The 17,391-nt window shown below is 41.8% G+C and overlaps 1 protein-coding gene and 1 long non-coding RNA gene across 2 annotated transcripts in view; one reads left to right on the top strand and one right to left on the bottom strand.

Moving 5' to 3' along the window:
- Positions 1-17,391, top strand: part of RIMS1 (regulating synaptic membrane exocytosis 1) — a gene marked incomplete in the record, with an annotated part of 487,692 nt that overhangs the window by 61,963 nt on the left and 408,338 nt on the right.
- On the bottom strand, positions 12,944-17,255 carry LOC117875182. The gene is made up of 3 exons (XR_004645198.1): positions 17,124-17,255; positions 16,297-16,423; positions 12,944-13,771 (listed from the first exon to the last, which is right to left on the bottom strand). It is a non-coding gene; the product is annotated as an uncharacterized LOC117875182 (long non-coding RNA).

The raw sequence follows: 17,391 nt of genomic DNA, 5'->3' as shown, positions 1-17,391 counted from the left end.
GTTAGTTCAAAGAACATTTGATAAGTTTTGTTAGGAAAAAAATTAATCTCATCTGTACTATTAAAGCATAGGAAGTTGCTGGGTTTTTGTTTTGATCAGAAGAACAGATTTTAATTATCTCTTTGACAACACTTTTTCTGTACAAACAAATTTAGAGTGTGGGTTTGTTTGAATTCAGACCTTTTTCATACATAACATTTTTGCCATTTCTGCATCAAAAATTTCTAAAGTACAATGTAATCAATTTAAAGGATTAGCACTCATTTCCTAATTAGAAAATAAGTGTTCAGACTTCTCATCATTCCTAGAAATATATATGCCTAATGGCTTGTCTAAACACACAAGTTGCACTGGTTAAACTTAAATATTGTAGTTAAATTAGTGCAACATGTGTGTGGACTCTCTTGTATTGGTTTAAAACTGGTTATATAAATTTTACCTTGTGCCTGTAAATTTATCAATGCAAATTAAACAAATATAAGATGGGTTTAAACTGACACAACAGTGTCCTCACACAAAGTTGCACAAGTTTAGCTAAATAGCTATAAAGTCACTCCTTTAGGTCTGGCCTACAATGAAAAGTTAGCTACGTTGGTCAGGGATGTGAAAAAACCTCACCCTGACCAACTTATCTATGATGACAGAACCTCTCAATAGAGAAACAGCTGTGTCAATGGAAGAGGGCTTCATTTGGGAAGATGGTGTTCATTTGACAATAGAAAAATCCCTTGTGGAGGTATAGACTGTGTCTACACTACTGGGCTATGATAGTGGAAAAAAAAAAAGATAAATCTCCATCTTTGAAATGGCATAATAATATTTACCTTTCCCAGAGTGAACTGACATTTAGGCGATGATTCTATAGTATTATTAAGTATCACTATTAGACAGAGAAATAGAGAAGGGTTGTGGAGAGTCAGTGGAGGAAGGAAAGGAAAAATAAAAATAGCATCAGGTATCAGAGAAAATGGGAGGAGTCAAGAGAAGTAAGAACAATGAAAAGGATGCAATTTAACATGGAGGAGATTGAGGACAACAAAGAATGGGTTGAATGTGAAAAGAGGAATAAGTAGAAAAGAGGTGTTTTTTCTCTTTGTAAAAAGGAGATAAGAAGAAGATGAGAAAACAGAATGTTGTGGAAGTGAATAGAATGGGTTCAACCTGGAAGGAGAGAAAATGGAGATAAAGAAATGAAATGGAATAAGGGACTAAAGATGAAAAGATGTTTGTTCAGCCAGGTATACACTAGAAAAGGTTTGTCATTATAGCTATATCAGCATACCCTCCTAGTGTAGACACAGCTTTTATGGACAAAAAAATTGCTTGTGCCAGTATAGCTTGTACTGATTCTCCAAACAAAATAAGCTATGAAAACAAAAGCTTGTCTATGCTGACAGAACTGTGCCTATACTAGGGCTTTTGCTGGTATAAAAATGTCACCAAAAATCATTATTATATTTGACATTATTATGTTGGCAAAAGTTTCTAGATTAATTTAATTTAATATACTTATGCACTTTCCTTTTAAATTACATTTCTCTGGCAGTTAAACTTTGGTTGTGATGCTGCAAAAGGAGGCCCATGCTGATCCCTTTGTAGGATTGGAAGTCCTGTCTGATTTGGCAACCTTTCCCCATTCTCCTAAACCATGACTAAGAGCAGCCAATCAGCATGTGTCCTGGCTGCCCAGCCCTTTGTTTATACAGCTGGAGATGGGGCAGAAGCTCTACCTTCTACACATAATGAAGGACCAGGTATTAGCATGTGGGGAAGCTCTGATTTGTTGCCCTTCCCTATGACACAGGGGAAAAGCAGTCAGTCAAAGGGATTTTCCCCTAAACAACGATGTTCTGTGCCTATCCTTCAGAAAGGATCTGAAAACTCAGTCTGTGGACTAAAAATTATATTTGCCAGGTCTGGGTGCGTAAGGAACAGTGGTGTGTGTGTGTCCATAATAAATGGCTAGTTGTGTTCAGAAGGAACTGGGTTAGGTGTGGAGTAAGTTATCTGGGGAATGTTTGTTTGTGTGTAGTGAGGATGATGGTGGAGTGAAAGTGGGTATGGCTGAATGCATGAAGTAGGTATGAATATGACAAATATGCAACATGCATATGTGAAATAATGTACACTGATGCAAATTAAAGTTGATTTACACCTGTGCATGAACAAGTTGTTTAATTACAAAATAGAGTACTACATTTAGGAAGGAAAAATCAAATGCACAAATATAAAATGAGGAATAAATAGTTAGGCAATAGTATTGCAGAAAGAGATCTGGAGGTAATAGTGGCTCACAAATTGAGTATGAGTCAACAATGTGGTGCAGTTGTGAAAACGGCTAATATCACTCTGGGGTCTATTAACAGGAGTGTGACATATAAGATATAGGAGATAATTGCCTTGCTCTACTCAGCATTAATGAGGCCTCAGCTGGAGTACTGTGTCCAGTTCTGGGCACTACATTTTACGAAAGATGTGGACAAATTGGAAAGAGTTCAGAGGAGAGCTACAAAAATGATATAGTAATAGGTTTGGAAATCCTGACTTACAAGGAAAGGTTTAAAAAAAATCTGGGCACGTTTACTCTTGTGAAAAGAAGACTGAGGGGGGAATCTGATAACAATCTTCAAATATGTTAAAAGCCAGTCTAGAAAGGACAGTGACCAATTGTACTCTCCGTGCATTGAAGGTAGGACAAGAAGAAATGGGTTTAATCTGCAGCAGCAAGGGTGATTTAGTTAGCTATTAGGAAAAACTTTCTAACTATAAGGATAGTTAAGTAAACACATTCCCAAGGGAAACTGTGGAGTCCCCATCATCAGAGGTTTTTAAGAACAAGTTAGACAAACACCTACCAGGGATGGTCTAGGAATATTTGGTGCTGCCTCAGCGCAGAAGGCAGGACTAGATGAGCTCTCGAGGTCCCTTCCAGCCCTGTATTTATTTGATTCTATGATAGTGTTGTTCCATTTTTGTAACGTAAGTAATATGTTTCAGTGAAGTTTTTTATTTGCATTTTTCCTCATGCTGACAATACTAGTTACTGGAGAGTTATAGTATTAAATACATAATTTTAATAATTCAGTGAGAAAGAAATTGAGTAAAGATATGGTGAAAACCATTAATAGTAATTGCTTAAATATATATTTTAAAAAGATGTCAGCACTGATACAGTTTATATTCTGTATGTCATACATTTTTTAAAATACATATGCTTGAGTGATTGGATATCAATAGTAATAAATCATGATTCAGTAAATCTGTTTTTTCTTAAAGTTTCACAAATCCATATCCTGCTGTTTGTAGCTGAGGTCCTGCATATTCCCCTCTTCTGGAGTCAGGTTGAATGCATATGCTCTCAAGGATTTAATATATAGCTTGTATTTAGATCATTTAAATGCTGAATTAGGGCATGATAATGGAAAAATAGATTCCATAATAACAGTGCAGCTGTCATACTTGGAGATGGAGCTTCAGATAGTTGAATTAGTGTATGTTTATTAAAATGAAGAAACAGTGAGGGAGATGCATGTGTTCTAGATAAACATAATGCTTGATATTTGACAATTTGCAAATATTTCTAACTGAAGTTTAAATGTAGATTTCTGCTAGTTCCCACAGGGCAATATAGATGTAATCTGGGATAATTGAACTGAGCTGTTTTTTGTGCTGTGCAAACATAACAGATTTTTTTTCTTGAATATGTATATTCTATTACATCAAATATTGTAACAGTAAAAATAACATTATCTTTGTCTGTTTTAATATATGAGCAATGCCTACAATTCTATCCATGAGAATGGTAAGGTTAGTATGTTACTATGTAGTCATCAGCTGTCCCTTAAAACATTGTGGGGAACATTTTAGTTATAATGAGAATGAAGTTTAGAACGTTGTCTTCTTGTATGAGAGTCCTGCAGAGTTAAGACCTTTTGGATCATTGTTTTCTTACAACAGCTGGTCTTGCAGATGCTGAGGTGTTAGGTTTCCCCGCCTCCCACCTTTAAAATTTAAAATGCCTTAGTCGGACTTGCTTTCAGACAAAAAATGCTCTCTCAGCCTAATCATTTCAGGATCAGAATACTGACAAACAATAGATCAAATGAAGTCGTGTTACTGAGATTTTTGTACTATCAATAGAACAAGTCAGAAATATTTAGCAATCATTTTGACTATATCTGAAATATAAAATGGCCAGGAAACAAAATTCTGTGATGTAAGCAAATTCAGGGGCACCACAAACTGTTTGATATGGGAGCCTGTAATGGTCCCTTGCTCTCCCGTGGGGGAGGGAGGCCACTCAGTCCGGTTCTGTCTGGTCAGGACCAGAGTTCACAGGACAGTCAAGAGCCCACAATGGGGCTGGGCGATCAATAGTCAACCTGGATTTTGGCGGCTCAAGCTGCCAGCCCTTAAACAGAGTCTATAACGGAGCTGGGGGCCTGGGCTTGAGGAGGTTCAGGCAGCCAGCAACAAAACAGTCTCAGGATTGGCTTTAGCCTGGGCAGAGCTCAAGCAGCCAGCAACAAACAGTCCACAGGTGGGCTGGGGCCTGGGCTTGAGGAGGCTCAGACAGCCAGCAAGCAAACTGTCTCAAGGCTGGCTTTAGCCTGGGTGGGGCTCAGGCAGCCAGCAAAGCAACAGTCTATAAGAGAGCTGATAAGGGAAGCTCCTTCTTCAGAGCTGGAGCTTCCCTGCACAGTATAGGGAATCGGCCACCCCGGGCCCACCCTACTCCACCACGTCCCAGGCCAGGACCCTGGCCGGGGCAGGATTGGCTGCCCCTGCATCTGCGGGGATCCAGCCACAACATGCCGACTGAGCCACACCTGGCTCTGCAGCCGGCTGCTCCATTGCTGCCCTGGGCCACTTCCTGGGGTATGGTACCTGTAGCCTCCAGGCCTCTTCTGACTCCTCGGGGTACACAGCAGTAGGCACTCCGGGCCAGTCCTCCTTGGCATCTAGGGATCAGGAACAGCCAGGCATAGGATCCCCTCTGGGATGCTGCAGAACAGGTGGACCATCCTTCTCCTCCACAGGCTCTGCCCCCACTGTGCTGCAGGGCCTGCCTTTTATACTTCCGGCCATGCCCCAGTACTTCCAGTGAGGAGGGTGGGGCAATCTAGGCTCCACCCTCCAAGGGGAGTGTAATGGTCCTGCTCAGAGGGAGGCCACTCGGCCTCACTACAGAGCCATCATTCGTTTTTCCATTTTTCCCAGCAATGAGATAATGAAAAATCCATCTGTGTTAACTTTAGAACACCAGAGTCCCATAGAGCTGAAGGACAGGCATGGGAGCTCCAATATTGAATAATGCTAGTATGATGCTGAATGTCTTGTTTGTCTTTGTAGTGACAAAGATAAAAGTTGCAGATAATTGTATATGGAAAATCCCATTCAATTGCTAGAACTATGGAGGTTAGAAGATCTCTCTCTGGGTCTCTGGTCCAGAAACCAACCAACATAAACTGATCACCTTTCTCTGAATTACTACAGCTGGTGTGCAGTTAGATACTTACAGATGAATATGCACTTAAGTAGAATCTAATATTTTTGACAGTATCATCTTGTACATTTTCAGGTTATTAGTCTCTTCTGGGGCCTACATTACTTCTTACTAACTGTGCAGTACTGTTTGTGAAGGGAGAGCACAGCTTCCTGACTGCCCTTGACATTGTATTTGGGATGTTATTAATTCCTAAATACTTTCCCTAAGGTTGGAGTTCCTTTTGTCTCAGAGGTTCCTGCAAGGATTATCCTCCAGCTAACTGCATTTGAGCCCATTTAAGTTGTTCAAAGAAAAAAGATGTTATTGGGAAATATTTTGAGGCTAGATAGAAAAAGAAAAACACAAAATGATCTGCCATCAAAATGAACAAGTCTAGCTTAACACTTTGGAAATGTTCCTAGCTAGGCTCTAAGATTATTCACAAAGAATTGATACTTCAGAATTGTACATAGTAGAAAAGTCCTTTGTGTCCCACATCTGCTAAGCTGACTTTCTTTCTGCATGATTGTTGTTGTCACTTTGTCTGCTACTACAGTGATAGATACTAATATAAAAACCTAGATAGTTCTCAAGTATGTCTGCCTGTGGATCTGATGTTTGCCCAACCCATTGCCTCATTGTGATGACTCAGATTATTTCCTCCCATGTATATACAATTCATATCCTTCTGTTACACAGCCAACTTGAATAGAGCAGTGTTCATTTCTCTGTATAACAAATTAAAAAATTGTAAAGTTTGCAAAGTCAAGCACTTCAAAATGAGGAGGCTGCTGCTTCCTTCTTTTTCAGGCTGTCTGGATGCCAGCAGGGGAGCACTGAGAGTGCAGGAGAGACTGTTTTGTTGCTCTCAGTTCAGGTGCCCAGGACCACAGTGGCCCTTGGCAGCTGGGAGTAGCAATTGCAGGAAAAGTTCCGCTTAACCCCAGGCTGTTGCATGGTCCAGTATGAATAGCACAGAGTTAGGTGGAAGTAGAGCATGCTCAGTGGAGATGGAATATTTCACTGCCAGTTTCTCATAAACCTCTATTGAGCCCATGCCAATGGCAATTTTCATTATAATTCAACCAGATTTGGATGGATTTTCACAAGGACAGGAAAAGGTACCTTTCTGACCCCAGTGTGACCCTTCTGCCAAACTTTAAGTTACTGCTCCAAAGCTCAGAGACACGGGCCTTCTTAACTGTAAGAATTTTTTAACACTGGCAAAATTCAGCCTGCTGGACACGTGGCATGAATGGTTATTCATGCTTCGAAGGAAACAAGATTAAGGCACACAAGACAATATAAAAGATGATGTAGACTAAATTATGGAACACTTAAATATTGCAAAAACCAGCAGAAAAAAATAAAATTCTCCACTTTTTTACCACGTGTAGCAGGTGTAAATTACATGAATGGTGGCACTTCAGCCTGAATGGTTAAAATTTGTGAAAGTTATAAGCCTTGCACAATGAGATCCTGGTCCATGCTATGGCTCTTAGGTGATAATAATAATGATGATGATAATAATGAATAAGCAACTGAAAACAGGTTGTCATAATAAGAAGCATTAGACAACCTTAATTCTTGGTAGCATTGCCTGCTCCACGTATAATGACTTATTTCTTTCCTTATATTGACTTCTGTTAAATTCTCATCTCACTTCCTGTTTGAATGTTTATATTAAACTGATACACCTTTGAGGTTCCTCATTTCCAGTGGATGCTTTGATCTAAGGTGTGCAACCAATATGTTGTTTTAGGTGTTTTGCATAAAATCTCATTAATTCCTTCCATGGTCTGTTTTTAGAGAAAGATATATTATAAATAAAAGGATAGCTAATTTGCCGGCAGCCTAATTCAGCTTATGGAAATTCAGCTTTTATGAAGCATAATTATAGAATATTTTAAGAAAACGACAGAATGTGCAGTCCATATTGGATAGGCTGGATAATGAGTACTGAGTGTTGTATTCGGGAGGAAGGCATAATGGCTCCTTCTTTGTTATGTAACTAATAATGCATAAGTATAGTAACATTGTTTACACTAGGTGTTGATCTTGTACTGACCTCATAGATATATTGTACTTATTACACTGTATTTATTACACGTTACTTTTTCTAACACTTAAACAATCCTCTTCATACCATCCAAGTCACATTGTACCAAAAAGGTCTGAGTTGTGACTGAATATGTTTGTAGTCCCTTATGCATAGCATTCAGAACACCCCAAGAGCTGAAGAAAATAGTTAAGAAATACCACATTATTCAAACACATTTTTATCATAGCTCAGATTTAGCCAGATGTAGTTCAAGCTAAGATTGGCATTGAATTTACAACTAACTGATGAAAATAAAGAGAGATACAGAAGTGAAATATGCATCCGAAGAAGTGGGCTGTAGTCCACGAAAGCTTATGCTCTAATAAATTTGTTAGTCTCTAAGGTGCCACAAGTACTCCTGTTCTTCTTTTTGCGGATACAGACTAACACGGCTGCTACTCTGAAAGAAGTGAAATAATTCATTAAGCAGTATTTCAATCTAAAAGGGTATACACTACTTCCCTATTTTGTTTAACATTGTGCTTTGTTTACAGTACTAAAAATCTAGGTAGATGAAAATGCTTGGGACAACTTAGTCTTTCAGCATTGTGTCATGTAATTAAATTATAATTTATGCATAATATAGATGGGCATGGTGCTTTTCAGGCCAAATGAAAATTGGCAAGTCCCGGCCCTGAGGAGCTTGCAAAAAAATTAGATCTAACACAGCAAGCAATGGTAACTGAAGAGGTGAATGTGGGGAAAACAGTGAAGGATGATGGATTGTCTGTTCTTATGTATATTAAGTTTCTTTATTTTTGTGTTTTTAAATTGCAAATGTATTAGAATGTCTGGATAGCATCCAGGGTGAGGGCGAGTGTGGAGCCTAATGTTGACTACAGTGAATTTTAAATGAGGTTATTTTAAATAATGTAGGAAGTTAATATCAGTGCCTTTATATTTCCTATAGCATATTTAAATTTATTGCAACTCAAATTAGTCACTATCCAGTATTTTTCTACATAGTATAGGAGATTTTTTTTTATTCTTCCCGTCTCTTCCCCCTGCTTCCCAGTTACAGTTTGGAGAGGCCTCAGGTTGGAAGATCAGGAATGTTGTGCATTAGAAGTTGGGAATTGGTTGCAAAGCTGCCTTTTATATAGTGCTTAGCCTTATCGGAGCTGTCAGACCCTGCTTCCAAGGAAACAAGATTAAGGCACACAAGACAATGTAAAAGATGATCTAGACTAAATTATGAACGCTTAAAATATTGCAAAAACCAGCAGAAAAAAATAAAATTCTCCACTTTTTTACCACGTGTAGCATGTGTAAATTACACTGATATATGAAAGACACACAGAGCCGTTTGTGGCTAGCCATAGGAATAGTCATATCAAAGGAAACATAGGAATTACCATACAGGAACTAACTAGCGTTTCCTCTAGCCCATTATTCTGTCAGCAACAGTGGCCAGTATCACGTGCTTCAGAGAAGGTGTAAGAAACCCTGAAATAGGCATTTATGGGATCCCTGGCCTGAGACAGAGTTTACTCCTACCCCCAAAAGCTAGAAGTTGGCTTGTGCCCTGAAGCATAAGGGCTTATATCAATTCCAATATACTTCTTTAATATTTAGTATTATAACTTTGGATATTCTTGTGATCCACATGAATGTCTTATGCTTTTTTGAATCCTGCCAAGCTCTTAGCCTATAACATTTTGTGGCAATAAGTTCCACAGGCTATTAACTTGTTCTCCACATTTATTTCCTTGTATCGGTTTTCAATTTGCTGCCCTTTGATTTCCTGAATGCCCTCTTGTCCTTACATTATGAGAGAGCGTAAATAGGATCACCCAAATTATCTTTTATAAAAAATTATTGTTTTGCAGATTTCTGTTATGTTGCCTCTTACTCATCTCTTCTCTAAACTAACCAGTTCATTTTTTTCACTCTCTATTTGGAATATATTTATGCTTCTAATTGCTTACATTGTCTATCCCTGAACATTTATGTTTCTGTTCTATCCTTTTTGAGACTGGGTGATGAGAACTGAACACTGTATTGTAGGTGTGGGTGAACCATTGACTTATAAAATGGCATTATCACATTTTAGGTATGAATTCCATTAAATTATTTTTAACTCTAATATTTTCTTTGCCCTTTGGCTGCTGCTGCAAATTGATGGAGGTTTTCACTGACCTGGCCAAATTGACTCCCAGATCTTTTTTCTGACAGTTTTAATTTAGAGCCTAGTAATGTGTGTGAGTAATTCAAATGAGTAATTCCAATATTTATTACCTCGCACTTGTCAAAAGCGACCTTCATCTTCCATTGTGTTGCCCATTCACCTACCTTTAGGTCCTTCAGAAGTTCTCTCTAATCTTAATTAGCCTAATTAATTAAATTTTATTGCCCCACTATTCACCCCCTTTTCTAGATATTTAATAGCATCAGTCTCAGAACAACCTTGGGACATCCTACTGGTCACCTTTTGCCAGGTTGAAAATTGACCTATTTATTCCTTCTCCCTGAAGTCTTTTAGCCAGTTTCTAATTCATGATAGTACTTTATCTCATTTAGTACTTGCCTTCAGGACTACTTAGTTTCCTTCATTGTATCCAAATGTTAAATGTTATAGGACCATTATTTGTTGACTAATTCCAGCTCTTCCTTTTCTGACACCACAATTTCTGACAGTATCTCAGGTTTACAACTTAAAAAGAGTAGGTCTGGGATGGTATCTCCGCAGCATCCTTTGTAGTAAAATGGCTTCACTGCAATGTTCTTATTCTCTTTAATTTCTCTCTTGACTCCCTGTTAGTCCAGCAGATCTACCAACGCTCTCACAATTTTCCTGCTTTTGATGCATACATATTTTTTCTATTTGTTTTTAGATCTTTGGCTATTTATTCTTCTAATTTCTGTTTTACCTGCAATGGTTTCTGCTCCTTTGTATTGGTGTCATTTGATATAGGGTACCTATTTGGCTTGAATAACCCCAAGAGCCTTGCCATTAGACATACTTTACTTCCTTGATTCCTTTCTCATTTTGTGACTCTGTTGTGGTGTGGTTCTAAACATAAGGATTTGAATGTTCTTACTTTATCTTTGAGGAATGCTTTTAACTAGCTTCCTCATTTTTAAAGTACCTTATTGAAAGTTTAGTGTCTCAGTGCTAGTTATCATTCTTTTGAGGATGTAGAACTGTATTGTAGTCACTGTTGTTTAGCGGCTCTACCTTAGTTACTGCTTGAACCAACTCTTGAGCATCACATAGGGCTAAACTGAAAATAAAATAATCTCTTATGTATTTTAGGACAGACTGTTCCCAAAAGCAATCTGTTAAGGTGTCAGATTGAGACAAGTTTTAGAGAAGCAATGTGAAATGTGACCATTTTATATGCATGTAGTTGAACTCACCCATTATTATTGTTTCATTACATTTAGTTGACTCTGATCTCCCTCAATACTGTGTGTGCAGTATCCCTCCCCTGATAAGGAGGCGGGTATTTTAAGGCCACCAGACAGGTTAATGCAAAATCAGGCAATGAGAAATAAAAACGTTCTGTAGTGGAAGCAAGTTTAATTCTCATTTCTAAAGACCTTAATAGAGTTTCTTACGAACAATGTAGGCAAAGGCATGAAAACATGCCCCAATAAGGAATCTGAGATCTCAGCATCAGAATGTAATGTAAAATTGAAATGTATTGACCCACCTTCTAGCCCTTCCTCCCTGCACTAGTCTCTGTTACATCTGTTGTGCTCCTCTTCGCTGTGTCTCTGGCCCTTTCCTCAGTCTTCTTCCCCTAATATCTCTGCATACTTACCACATCTGCTAATGGTGGTAAAAGAGGCTATCTGTATCCCTGGATAGGCAGGTGTCTGTCTGTCTGTATGAGTAACTTCCATGTCCGCTGTTAGGGGCTGACAAGTGAACTGGGATGGAGGGGGCATCAGGCATACAGATGGATGGGTAACTTCAAAGGGGCTCAACCACAGTTATCTTCTCCTTGGTAGCTGTGGTATCTTCCTAGAGATGGGGAAGAGAATGATTGTTTTTGTGTCTGTTCCTCTACGTGTCCTCTGCTCTCCAGATTCCTTCATACCATTTCCCATGATGCTGGGTGCAATGATGCTTCAAAGTGGTTTATTTGGGAATCAGCTCTGTGGCACTTCATACATCTCAGACTTCTTTATAAGTGACTGTGCAAATCTGCTTCTGCTGGATACTGAAGACAAGGAATGAGTTTTCACTTACAAACCTTTAGATAATGGCTGCTGACTAGGGATTTCTTCTTAGAGTAGTGTCCCTATGGGTGCGCCACTGTAAATGTGTCTGCGTCCCTGTGCTGCTGATCGGAGAACTTCAGTAGCAGTGTCCGTTGGGCCCACACATGCACTGTGTCTCGTCCTGCTGCGCCAGGAAGCTAGCCAGTGCACGCAGGCCAACCCTCCTCAGTTCCTTCTCAACCATCCCTGGCTAGAGATGGAACCATTTGCTGTCCATTAAGACTATCATCTTAATCTACACCCCTATACTTAATCTCCTAGTTATAGTTCCAGTTGTAGTTTTTCTCCTTTTTATTTTTATCCTTAAAAATAAAAAAAAAGATTTTATATTTTCTTCTTGCCTTTTCTTCCCAGTCGGGGACCCTTTCCCCCAATGGGGTATGCCTAGTTCGCTGGGCTTCAAGAAGTGCCCCACTCACCCAACGAGGTGATCCCGATTGCAGATAAGCACTCTCAGTGCATTCACTGCCTTGGGGAAGGCAACATACAACAGAAGTGTGATCTTTGCTAACAACTCCAGCCAAGATCCTGCAAAGACAGAGAGCTCCGCCAGAAGATTATCTTCATGAAGACAGCTCTCCAACCCCATTTTCCTGGTAGACATGAGTCTTTCCCACACCCTTCTACATCTAAGGGCACCAGGTCGAAGAAGGAGGCAGTGGACCCCTCTCACAAATCATCTAAGAAAAGAGCAGGAAGCCCCCTAGCGAGGCCAAGATAGCTGCAAGTGATCATCATCTCACTCGGTACCTTCAGCACTGCTTGCAACAAGGCCATCTCAATCTGGCACACATGGCTTATGGAAACTGACAGCAACTGGTACCATTGACAGGCCCCCAGACCCGGTGGGCATGAGCACTGAATCATCGGCACCAAAGGACAGGAGCAAGCACTCCTCTAAAAAGGCACTCCTGGTATATGAGCCCACATTGATACTGTCAGCTATGCAGGGCTGGCTCCAGGCACCAACCTGGCAAGCAGGTGCTTGGGGCGGCCGCTCCGGAGAGGGGCGGCATGTCCAGGTATTCGGCGGCAATTCGGCGGACGGTCCCTCATTCCCGCTGGGAGCAAAGGACCTCCCGCCGAATTGCTGACGCAGATCGCGATTTTTTTTTTTTGGCTGCTTGGGGCAGCCAAAATCCTGGAGCTGGCCCTGCAGCTATGGCTTGCCTGGCACCAGAGCAACTGGTGTGGAGAAGATCCTCAGCACCGCCACCGATGCCAGCCTGATCGGTACTGGCAGAACTCCACCATTCAAGAGACCTCCACATGCACAGTACCTGAGACCTGTGCACCAAGCCTCTACCAGGCACGCAAAGTATCCTCGCTGCCATGCCATGCCCTTCCACTCTCTAGTGAGGGTTCAGACAGTGAGCCTGAGGAGATAGTGTTTCAGTTCTCCTCCCAACCTCCATATGGTACTCACTATCAACAGAGTCCAAGGATATACCTGCAGATGGCCCTACCACCACCATTCTGGTATGGCCACCCATGGGCTCCACCAGTGGGCTCTCAGCCACCACCGCCCCAATGGTCATATTGGAACCCTTGGGCGGTACACTGCCAGCATGCCTGTCAAGCTCTGAGCCTTGCTTGAGAACCCTGCCTCGGCACATTCCCTCGGCCGCACCATGCAAGGCTTTGGAACTACCACAAGACTTAGAGGAACTGGGGAGGAAGTGACTGCAAGGACCATATCCTCTTCCTCCTCCAGACGAAGCCGTCACGACTTCTCCACTATCTTTGGCAGTTGATTTTTATCTCTTCCATAAGATGGCAAAAATGGTGGCAGACACTTTCCAGATTCCACTGAAGGAAGTCAGGGATACCCAGCATCAACTCTTTGATATCCTCCATTCTTCAGCCTCCTCAAAGATTGCCTCTCCAAATAATGAAGCCATTTTAGACCCAGCGAAGACTGTGTGGCAGACTACGGCAGCAGAGGTCCCAACCTGCAAGTAAGTGGACAAAAAATACTATGTCCCCACCAAGGAATCTGAATTCCTATTCTCTCACCCACCACCCTGCTCCATCGTGGTGGATGCTGTCAACTCCCATGGCCGACAACACTAGTCAAGGGCTTCTCCCTATGACAGGGATTGGTTCTTGATCTGTTCGGTAGAAAAGCATACTCCTCAGACACTCTACAATTTCGTATTGCCAACTACCAGGCCCTCACAGCTAAATACTGTATGATTTTATTGAAAAGATGCCAGAAGAACATTGTGACTCATTCAAGGCCATTATCCAGGTGGGCCAATTAGTGGCAAAGACATTGCTGCAATCTGCCCTTGACACAGCTGATATGGCAGCTAGGTCTATCTCCATGGCTGTAGTGGTGTGATAAGCATCATGGCTCCATTTATCGGGCTTCCCAAAAGAGGTACAGTCTGTGGTCAAGGACCTTCCCTTTGAGGGCATGAAGCTCTTCACCGAGAAGACTGATGCCTTCCTTCACACCCTGAAGGATTTCAGGGCTACCCTTCGGGCACCGGGTGTCTATACACTGGGACAAAAGAAAGGATTTAGTCCCCAGTCCCAGCATAGACCACAGGTGTCTCAGTACCAATCTCAGCACCACTACGAGACACAAAGAAGGAAAGGGAAATTCCCTAAATGCAAACCACCTGGTCCACTATCTTTGTCCCAGACATCTATGTCTACGCTCCACTTTTGACAGGCAGGTCCAGGCACCATTAGACCACTCTCCCTGACTGACACAGCTGCCCATTATTCCACAGTTGTTTGGCCACCAATTGGCAATGTTATGAGGTGCCTGGGAACGCATAACATCGAACCGGTGGGTCCTATAGATCATTTGAATCAGGTACTTTATCCATTTTACCTCCCTACCCTCTCCACCACACCCTTCACCATCCTCCTTCAGGGACCCTTCTCACGAGAGTTTACTACAACAGGAGATAGATTGCCTTCTCCAGCTAGGAGCCATAGAACCAGTATTCCAACATCTACTAGGCAAGGGGTTCTACTCTCATTATTTCCTAATACCCAAAAGGAAGGGAGCTTGGAGACCCATATTAGACCTCAGAACTCTCAACAAGTTTGTCAAGGCTCAAAAATTCAAGATTGCCACCTTAACAATCATTCCAATGTTGGAACAAAGGAAGACTGATTTTTTTTGTCCCTCGACCTCCAGGACGCCTATTTTCATATCTCAATCCTACCGGCTCACAGATAATTCCTCAGGTTCACTCTGGGACACAACCACTACCAATACAGTGTGCTCCCTTCAGAGTATCATCGGCCCCGAGAATATTCTCCAAGGTTCTCTCAGTGGCGGCCACTCATGTACATTCTGAAGGGGTAATGATCTACCCCTACCTGGACGATTGTCTTCTCAAAGCCTGATCTCTTTGAGAGGCTCACAAAGTCACTGAAGCTATGATACACTTGTTTCCAGAGCTGGGCCTACAGATCAACACCCAGAAGTCAACCATCACTCCAGTGCAATGCCTGGAATTCATAGGGGCGGACTTCGACTCATCACAGGCCAAAGCCCTCTTACCCCAACACATGTTTCTAACCCTAGTCACACTCATAGACATTGTTCAAAGCAGCCCACAAATACCAGCCAGACTCTTCCTCCAACTCTTGGGGTATATGGCAGTGGGCATGGCGGTGATACCACAGGTCAGGTTTCACATGCGATGCCTCCAAATGTGGTTCAGCTTGGTTTACAGACCAAACAAGGACAGTCTGGAAAAACAATGTCACTACCCACCAAGATCAAAAATTCCTTAAACTGGTGGAAGGACTCAGCCAATGTTTGTAAAAGGATCCCCTTCTCACAAACATCATTGTCATTGATCCTCACCATCGATGTATCACTCAGAGTGAGGTGTGCATCTAAATGGCATTACGACACAAGACAAAGGGTTGTCCGTGGAGCTATCCTTCCATATCAGTCTCCTCGAGCTGAGAGCAGTCAAGAATATCTGCGCCCATTTCCTCCCGCTGATCACAGGATCACACACAAAGATCCTGACAGGCAACATAGCCTGTATGTACTACATGTATGGCAGGGGGAGCTAGATTGCCCTCCCTATGCACAGAAGCAATGAGATTATGGAATTGGTGCATCTCCCACAAAGTTACACTCTGTGGTGTACCTCCTGGATACTCAAAACTTGATAGCGGACGTCTCAGTCACAATTTCCCATATGATCACGAGTGGGAGATACACCCAACAGTACTTCACGACCTATTCAGACAATGGGGGACACCGTCTACAGATCTGTTTGCCATTCACCTGAACAAGAGGTGTCTACCCTACTGCTCCAGAGCGGGGGTGGGACAACACTCCTTGGGCGATGTTCTCCTCCTCCCCTGGGACAGGGACCTCTATGCCTTCCCTCCATTTCCCCTACTGTTAAAGGTCCTCCCGAAAATAAAAAGGGACAGAGCTTGTGTCATTCTCATTGCACCTACTTTTCTGAGACAGACCTGGTATCCTTACCTGTCACAGCTTGTGAAGTGCCTGCTGATCTCTCTCCCGGCCATTCCGCACTGTACCCTCCATCTCAACTTGGGCCTTCTCCACCTCCAGGCATGGCTCCTGCTTGGTTCCAACACCTAGAAACCTCCTGTTCAAGGTCAGTACAAGAGATTCTATGATACAATAAAAAGTCCTCAACATGACGTACTTACCTGCAGAAATGGTCCAGCTTTCAGATTTAGTGCACATCCCAACAAATTTCCCCAGCATCTGTGACTCTTCCACATATCCTAGACTATGCTTTAACCCTAAAACAGTCTGGATTATCGCTAAGCTCCTTTCACCAACCTGTAGAGGGGTACTAAGTGCTGTAACACACAACTACAAAAAGGTTCCTCAAGGATATAGTAAATCTCTTCCCTTAACCTCAACTTCCTACCTCCACATGGGAGCTGAACCTTCTACTGAAAGGACTGACTAGGACCCCTTTGAATCTATGGCCACGTGTTCACTAACGTGCCTATCAATGAAAATGGCCTTCCTGGTAGTGATTACAAGATGGCGCATGTGCGGGCCAAACAGACACTGCAACCGAAGTTCTCCAATCAGCAGCACAGGGACGCAAACAAACCTACAGCGGAGCATCCATAGGGGCACACATCTTGAAGAACCATCATTAGTGCACAAGGTGAGTAACTTCTTCTTGTTCAAACCTTATTATCCAGTCTGTGAGGGGTTCATGTTCAAAGTTTCAGTTTTGAACAAGTCCCCAAAACTCCAAGTAAAGTTGAGCCAAAACCAGTAGGTTTTGGGATGAAAAACATGAAACCACAGTCTTACATTCTTACCAGTTGACATTTTGTTTCAGGCTTGTTCTGCCCATCTGTGGAGGTAGATTTTGTCTGGGTTTGGGTTTCATTTGGGGCAGCCCTGTTAGAGAGAGATGAATGGTGGTTTGCAACCTGCTTGCTGAAAGCTATTGATTTATACTGATTATAAACACAAATTAAATTAAAAATATACTTTAGACAGAGGAACAGAGTTAAACATTTCAAGATATCTGGTAAGATCCCTTTACATTTTTTCAATGTTTACTAATGTTAATTCATGGCTAAT

Source organism: Trachemys scripta, chromosome 3 (assembly GCF_013100865.1).
Source record: "Trachemys scripta elegans isolate TJP31775 chromosome 3, CAS_Tse_1.0, whole genome shotgun sequence".
In the NCBI taxonomy this organism is placed as follows: domain Eukaryota; kingdom Metazoa; phylum Chordata; order Testudines; family Emydidae; genus Trachemys; species Trachemys scripta.
Note: the sequence above shows the minus strand (reverse complement) of the source record. Positions and strands in the feature narration are given on the sequence as shown.